This window comes from Prionailurus viverrinus, chromosome E2 (assembly GCF_022837055.1).
Source record: "Prionailurus viverrinus isolate Anna chromosome E2, UM_Priviv_1.0, whole genome shotgun sequence".
Taxonomy (NCBI): Eukaryota; Metazoa; Chordata; class Mammalia; order Carnivora; family Felidae; genus Prionailurus; species Prionailurus viverrinus.
The window spans coordinates 33954079-33962690 of NC_062575.1; positions in this window are offsets into that span (position 1 = coordinate 33954079).

Consider the following 8612-nt stretch of genomic DNA (forward strand, 5'->3'; position numbering starts at 1 on the left):
ACGCACATACACACGCGCACGCACACAAAGTGTCCTCCAAGTGAAACCCCAAGGCTCCCTCAGCCATGGCCCGAGCCCCCTCCTCATTCCCTCCACCCTCCACATGATTGTTTTCAGGAAGTCTCTGCTCAGGCCTCCTGGACGTGAGGCCCTTCTGATGTAGCGTGCCGAGGTCAGCAGGGACACGAACAGATAACCCAGGAAGAGCAGCCCCCAGCCCTTTGCAAGCCACATGGCCACATCAGAAAAGTGTGAGGGGTCAGATGAAGAGAACGTAGGAAGAAGTTCAGCGGTGGGAGGGACGAAGTCAAAGTCGGCCCCACCACCCAAGCCGAGCAGCCGGCCGGTTAGAGGCCACTTGGAATTAAAGCCCACTCCTTAGGACCGGGGTCACCAGCCAGCCGGCTCCTCGCTGTGCCCAGCCCACGAATGGCTTTATTTCATTTGGCCCACACGGTGGCTGTAAATGATTTGAACTGGAGCGTGTCACATAAGAATCCACATTTTCCACGTCTCATAACAAAGGGCCGGTGCCCCTGGGCCCGCACCCCACAAGGGAACGCACCTGTTTCCATCTTGCCATCTGACTGGCTCCCGACACGCCAACACTGCCGCCATTGGCCTTCATGCTTGCACGCAGGGGTTTTGGTTTTTTTTACCGGAAAGAAAGGTTCCTCTCTGCCCCTGCCTATCAAAAGGGAAAATAGAGATCCGTGTGGCTGCATGCTTTTCTCGCATTTGGCCTCTTTCCCTCCCTCAACATCACCTCCCCGATCTCTAAAGCTATTGGCAGAAATTTTACCAATTCCAAATATTGTCCGAGTTGATATACAGTGAGGAATCACTGGGGTAGCTCGGTCAGATGAAATATGGGAATAATTCAGTACTGCTTTGTTCATTATCACTGCCCTGAGCCCCTGAGTACCTCCACAGATGCCCAACCGCTCGTGGTATCTGTACTTCCTGGCCCCCCAACGGTGCGAGTCAGGGGGTCACTAACACACGCACACACACACACACACACACACACACACGGAGCAATGCAGCAAGAGGGGGGAAGACCTGCCCCTGCAGTTGGCATCCCTTCTGATTGGACAGTGGCCCAGCCGAACGCTTGAGGGTGATTCTCAGCTGCCTGCCTGCCTTCCCCTGCCACACGCACATGCACACACACACAATTAGTTGTCAATACTTTGCATTTCACCCCTGAAAACACTCCGTGGCTGTCTTGCTTTGCGTTCCCCCGGAAGCAGACCCTAAGACCCGGATTCTGGCGCAGGTCACTTATTTTGCATATGATCTTAGGGGGCAAGGAAGGAACTTCACGGCATGTTAACGAGCAGGCGTGCACGCTCCTGGGGACTCCCAAGAGACTGCAGGGAGTGCTCCTCAGACCGGACGGCAGAGGAAGCTGAGAATTTACCCACTGGCTCCCCTGTGTCATTGGTAGAGGGCTGTTGGGGACTCTATGGCACTTCTGGCCGGCCCTGTGGTCAGCTGAGAAAGTCTGCTGGACAGGCAGAGGAGCACCTGAGCGGGAAGCTGGTGGTGTGCACTGTGCAATCCACTGCGGGGGTCGGCAGTGCTGACCGACTCTGCTGCCGCGGTGAAGAATCAGTTCTTGGCGTGGCAAAGTTATTTACCAGGCGGTTGGGTATCCCCAATCACAGAGGTTTACCAAAAGGACGCCCAGGCTATGTTTTCTCTGGACGGTTTGTTTATGACTCTGGCTCCTGGATTGCCTACTCACAGAGCAATTTCAGCATTTTCCTGGCAAAGAAAAAAATAGGAAGAAAGAAAGAACGGGAGAAACTTCAGCATTCTAAGAAAATTTGGCTCAACAAAGACACCATCGACTCATTGCCGGCTTCCTGCTAATCTTCACCATTTTCAAATTCCCCTTCACAATTACTGCAATCAAGTTATTATCAATCATACCATCAACTGCTTGCCCCGTTCTAGGATGTAGGTTAAATATTCTTGTGTCGGTGGGATGTTGCATCCTAGATTTTCATTGAAATCTAATGACTTTCATCTTCAAAGGAACTGTTTGGAGCTAGCGCTCCATCCCCACCCCTGCTGGTTTAATTACAGCACTTCGTACATTTCACGTTTTGAAGATAAACATCCTGTTCAGTATTTATCCCAGCGAGATGCTTTTCAAGGAGTAATGTTTCTAGAATGCACACCCCAGTGACGTGGTGGCTCATCACGCCCAACTGAGGAACTTGTACCTGGCTTCCAGTGGGATGTGGCCAGGATGCTTCGGTGTCTGCGTGCCTTTGCTGGGACCGGGAGTGTGCTCCCAACAGCTACAGACAGAGTCCCCAGTGACCAGCACTGGACATGACACCAGGTCATAAGGAGGCACTTCTGAGAAGTGGACTATTTGGTGTTTCTCAAAGCATTTTCATGTGTTATATGCTTGCCCAATTTCCCCACCACTTAGAATATCCGTCAGGTGCCAGGCCCTAGGGCACAGCAGCAAACTCTACGGGGACCCTTCACAGCACCCAACCTGCATGAATTTCCCGGTCCAGAGGGAGTGGCAGACCACGAACAGTCAAATCAAATATAAAACAATCAGGGGCGCCTGGGTAGCTCCGTGGGTTAAGTGTCCGACTTCAGCTCAGGCCACAATCTCGTGGTTTGTGGGTTCGAGCCCCATGTGGGGCTCTGTGCTGACAGCTCAGAGCCTGGAGCCTGCTTCAGATTCTGTGTCTCCCTCTCTCTGCCCCTCCCCCACTCACGCTCTGTCTCTGTCTCTCAAACATGAATAAATGTTAAAAAAAATTTCAAATATAAAACAATCACAAAGTCAGATCAGAGCCGTGAAAGGGCAAAAAGAGAAGGCTGGGGTGGAGGAACAGAGACAGGAACGTGTGTAAGGCGAGACGGGAAGAGAAGGCACGCCAGTTAGGTCTCCCGAGAAGCAGGTGTCTACACAGGAGCGGGTGTGTGGGAGATTCACTGGGCAAAGCGTCCGTGAAGCATAGAGGAGGAAGGAGCAGGAGGAGGAGGGGAGAACCTTCAGACGGTGCTGTGGGTCTGACTCTGGGAAAGCAGAGCGAGAAGGAGGCAATGCATCAGACGCGTCCCCGCCTGCTATGGAGTTCTGAGAAAGTCCCATTCAGGTTAACGGCAGGATGCACATGGCGTGGGAATGGTCCAGCTCTGGGAAACCACCACCCCTTACCCCTGAGTCCAGTCACAGGCTCTGAGTAACCCCAGGGAGGCGTGGGTTCAACAAGAACGCTAAGGTGGCTCTGTGTGTGCGGCAGCTAGAAGTCCCCTTGAGGAGACAGCTGATGGAGGCACTTCCATGGCCACCATAGTTCTCCCACTGGCCACACAGATCCACTTCTCCATGACGGCGGGTGAAGCAGCAACCATAGGTCTCCTGGGCCTCTCTTCCTGAGGGGACACTTACAAGGGGGAAGGTCGTGGAAGGAATTACAGCCCTCATGACTGCAGTAGGTCTCAGTGGTGACAGCGGTGACCCCCCTCTCCTTTCAAAATTCCTTCCATCCTCGGCAGGTCTTAACCCCTTGCTAGGGGGTGTCACTCTACCTGTCACTGATAAGGAGTTTAGGTCCTTGGGAACCGTACATGTCTCACGCAGGGCTTGCTGGATGTGTCTGCTTGCAGTTACAATGGGGCAGGAAGTAGTCACAGGCTGTTCAGTGGGTCACCTGGGTCCCCACTAAGCAATAGCACGCCCTGACCATCCTGGTGATGGGTCAGCTAATCTGCTGGTTCCTGGACACAAGGTGTCCAAAGCATCCTTTTGGCAGCTGTAGCTTATAATTCAGTGGAACTCTTATTGTCCCCTCGCGAGAGTGTATCCCTTTGGGAAACAGGAAATATTACCCCAGCAAAGCCCAGAGTTGGGAGGATGGGAAGCACGAAGTCCCCCAGAGGGCCACTGGGAGTCATGGTAAATGGAGTCTACTCTTGCTTCCACCCCGTGGTTCCTGGGTCATGTGTTTCTCCTACCAGGGACCCAGTGCCAGATAGAGATCTCTACACAGTATATATTACATTCTGAAAGATGGCACCTGACCCTCGCCCCCAATCTGGTCCTCGGACGTGCATTTAGATGGCCATTCTAACAATCTATAAGGCAGCTACTTCTGGATGATATGGTATATGATACAACCAGTGGGTCCTATGGTCATGGGCACAATCTCACCCCTCCTTCACTAGGAAGTAGGTCCCCTGGGCAGATGCTGTGTTATCTGGGATTCCATGACTGTGGATCCATCTGTCTTAAGCCCCTGGATAGGTGTGCTGGCTGAGGCTCTGCAGGCAGAAAAGGCAGACTCATAACTGGAATATTCTTTTTTTTTAAGTTTATTCATTTATTTTTGAGACAGAGAGAGAGAGAGAAGGTGAGATGCAGAAAGAGAAAGAGAAAGAATTTCAAGCAGGCTCCACACTGTCAGCACAGAGCCTGACGTGGGTCCCAAACTCACAAACTGTGAGATCATGACCCACACCAAAACCAAGAGTCAATGCCTAACAGACCGAGCCACCCAGGTGCCCCTGGAATAGGTATTCCATAAGAACCATGAGAATATCGTTCTTGTAACATGAACCACCTGTCCTTCCAGGATAGAAGGGGCCCAATGTAGTCAACTTGCTACCAAGTGGCTTCTTGGTCTCTTTGAGAAATATTGCCATATCAAGGGACCCAGCGGTCGTCTATGGTGCTGCAAGTTAGACATTCAGTGGCAGCATTAACTTTGTCAGCCTCCCTAAGTGAGAGTCTGTGGTGTCGGCTCATATGAACCTTCATCTCTACCATTTTGGCCATTCTATGCATTGCCCAGAGTGCCAGTTCTGGGATGGCCAATGACGAAGCGTGGTTAAACTCAACTGGCTGAGCCATTTTGTCTCCTTGGTTATTCAGTGCTTCCTCTATGGTGGTAGCTTCTGCTGGGAGTTAATATTCAGTACAAAAACCCTCAGGGTTCATGCCCACTCACGTATGTCCATCCATATGCCTCCATCCCAAACATCCTCCTTTCCAATCCTAGTGGCCTTTTCCTTCCAGAACCCTGACCAATCAGCCAGGCCATTGGCCTCTGTCCAAGAATCTTTATATATTCTCAACTCAGGCCGTGTCTCCTCCCTTTGATGGATAATTTTGCAGGGTATAGAATTCTAAGTCAATAGCTCTTTTTTTTTTTTTTGGCTTTTGGTACTTTAAAAATATTGTTGCTCTACTGTCTTCCCATTTGCAATGTTTTCAACATAAATATGTTCTCATCTTCTTCTGTACATAACATGTCTCCCCCGACACGGGTTGCTTTTGAGATTTTCTTTTTATAGCTGAATTCAAGTAGTTTGATTTTGATGTGCCTTGGTGTGCTTTTCATCATGTTTCCTGTGCTTCAGTCTTACTGAGTTTTGCAGATTTGTAGATTTGCGGTTTTAAAACCGTAATTTGGAAAATGTTTTAGCCATTATTTCTTCAAAAAAATTTTATCTTCTCCCTCTTCTGAGGACACTGCATGTATTGGGCCACGTGAAGTTGTCCAACAGCCTACTGATATTCTGTTCCTTTTGTTGTTGTTGTCTTTCCCCATTGTGATCCAATTTAGATTACTTCTATTGGTGTGTCTCTCATTTTTTCTTCTGTAATAAATAATCTGTCATTACCTTATCAAATGTGCCTTTCATCTCACACACTTTGGTGTTTAGTTTCAGTCTTTTTTTAGATTTTCCATATCACTACTTAGCTTTTTCAGTATATGGAATGTTGTTATATTAACTTTGTTAATGGCCTTGTCTGCTTATTTTAACTTTCATGTCACTTGAGGTAAATTTCTTTTGATTAATTAATCTCCTCGTTTGGGGGATTTCTTTCTTGCCTTGTTTTGTTTTGTTTTGGTTTTTTGGCATGCCTGATCATCTTTGATTGGATAACAAACATTATGAATTTGACTTTATTGTATGCTGGATGTTTTTGTGTTCCTAAAAAATATTTTTGAGTTTTGTTTGGGATACAGTTAAGTTACTTGGAAATAGTCCAATCCTTTTGGGTCTTGCTTTTAAGATTTGATAAGTGGGGGCCCTTGGGTGGCTCAGTCAGTTAAGTGTCCAACTCTTGATTTTGGCTCAGGTCATGGTCCCACTGTTCACCAGTTCAAGCCCCACATGGGGCTCTGTGTTGACAGTGTGGAGCTTGGGATTGTCTCTCTCTCTCCCACTGTCTCTACCCCTCTCCTACTCAAAAACACTCTCTCTCTCTCTCTCTCTCTCTCTCAAGATAAATAAGCTTTCTTTAAAAAAAAAAAGACTTGATAGAGCCAGAACAATGCTTGCCCAGGGGTGATTACTCCACACTACTAACTCAAGACCCTTCTATGCATTCTACCAATGTGCCATGAGTCTTGAGGTTTTCCATTCTGACTAGTGGGAGCAGGCACTATCTCCAGAACTGTGTGAGTATGGAGGTCTACCCACTACAATCCCATCAGATGGTTCCATCCCCTGCCTCGGGCACTTTCATCACACACAAGTGCTAATGACTTCTACGCTGAATCCTCGAGGGGTCCACTTCAGATCTCTGGTGTTTTTCCCTCTGTGCAGCTCTCTCCTCTCAAGGACCCCGCCCTGTAAACCCCAACCACCTTGGTCTCCCCAGACTCTCAACTCTCTCTTCTCCGCATAGGGGTCTGCCCAGCTTCGCCCTTCCTGGGCCAAGGGCTGGAAATTCTCTGAAGGCAGTAAGCTGGGACATCCACAGCGCTCACCTCATTTGACTCCCATTTCTCAGGGCTTGCTCTTCTACGCTGCCTGATGTCCAGCGCCTTGCAAATTATTGTTTCACATCCTTGTCCATTGTTGACTATTTCGGGCACAAGAGCAGATCTGAGACTTGCTACTCCACCTTGGCCGGAAGCAGGACGCAGATGTTCTCTAGACCTGTTCCTTTATACAGATCTCCTTCTACTTGTCGATGCGAAGCAGCAGCCTTATTGGCTGCCTATTTCGCCTCTAAGGACATCATGCTCTGTTTTTCATCTTCACACTTCCCTGCAGATTTAAGCCACCGTGGCTTTGTTACTTCTCACCTTCCCAGTCATTATGATCCTGGCAGGCCCTGGATTCTGATACTTCAGAAACTCACCGCTCCCGGGGCTGTTAGCCTAGTTCTGCAGCCACTTCTGCCAGTAATGTGGGTCTGCAGAGAAGAACCGTCACGGAGTTTCTGAGTGATGTCCTTCTTTCTCTTTCTTGGGAGTTCCTTCCTGATGTCCTTGGGAGTCCATTCCTGATTCAATGATGTATCCTCCGGGACCCCCCCCCCCCCCCGCCCAATACAGTATCATTCTCTGGTGAGTATTCTTCTGGCCTCGTACAATACTACATGTTCATTTCCCTCAACCTTTTCCTTTCTCTGCCATCTACCAGAGCAACTCAGTATTTCTACTTCACCTCGATACGGGCCATTCCTTTCCCAAGGTTCGTAAGAGCCTCCTTAGCAGTGAGTTTGCCCCCCCTCCTAAGGCCCCAGCCAGGACATTAAATCCTATGTCCCAAGAAAATGCCCCCAAGTCAATGAATTCTTGCTTATTCTGTCTTACGTCTCTGATCCCCTTGATCAAACTCTCCAGACATCCTATCCCAGGGGTACCCTCCTAACTCCTGCCAGTAAATGCTTGCTAATTCAGGCAGCTCCTTCAGAACGCAATCTTTTCCCTCTCTTATCAGGCCCAGCATGTCCCCAGCAGGTTTTTATTGGGATGATGTCAATAGATTTCTACAGAAATTGAGGCCTATCATACATAATAGAGGTGCGCAAATCCTGAGTGTACAGATGGATTAATTGTCATGGGGTGAACACCCACAGCCAACCAGCTCAAGGAGGAGAGCATGACCAGCTCTCCAGGATCCCCTTCTGGCGCGTTCCAGTCACTGCCAGCCTCCGGAAGACAAGCGCAGACCTGAGTTCTGCAGCATGGATTCATCTGGTCTGGTTTTGGACATGGTACCAGTGGACATCATGAGGGATGTCCTCCCCATGCGTGACTTGTTCGGCTCAACACTATGTGCATTTCATCCATGTTGCTAAGTGAGGCTGTAATTCACTCATTCACACGGGGGCGGTGTAATACTCCATGATACGATTGTATCACGAGGTCATTATCTCTTTTACTCCTCATGGACACTGTTTCTTTCTGGTTTGGGCCCGGTACAAATAGTGTTGTCACGAACATTCTCGTACGTGCCTTTTGGTGAACCCATGAGCACATTTCTGCTAGATGCCTCCCCAGGAGAGGAATTCCCAGATCATGGGGAAGATGTATGCCCATCAATTGTCAACTATACTTTTGAAACAAGAGAGCGAATGGGACTTTTCTACCAGAGCGAAGCTATCATACAATAGGTGACAAGTTTCCCCATATTCAACACCATCACCGGGTCCAGCCTGCGTGAGAAGAGTAACCATTCGAGAGGGTTATGCAGGTGTAGGAAAATCACAGCTTTGACTCCTGAGGAGGGAAAAAAAGGGATGGGACATGGAACACCCACCGGCCCCCAAACCAGGAGGCGTTCGCTCAGGGGACTGGGTGTAGGGACCAGCCTGCCACCCCTGGTGA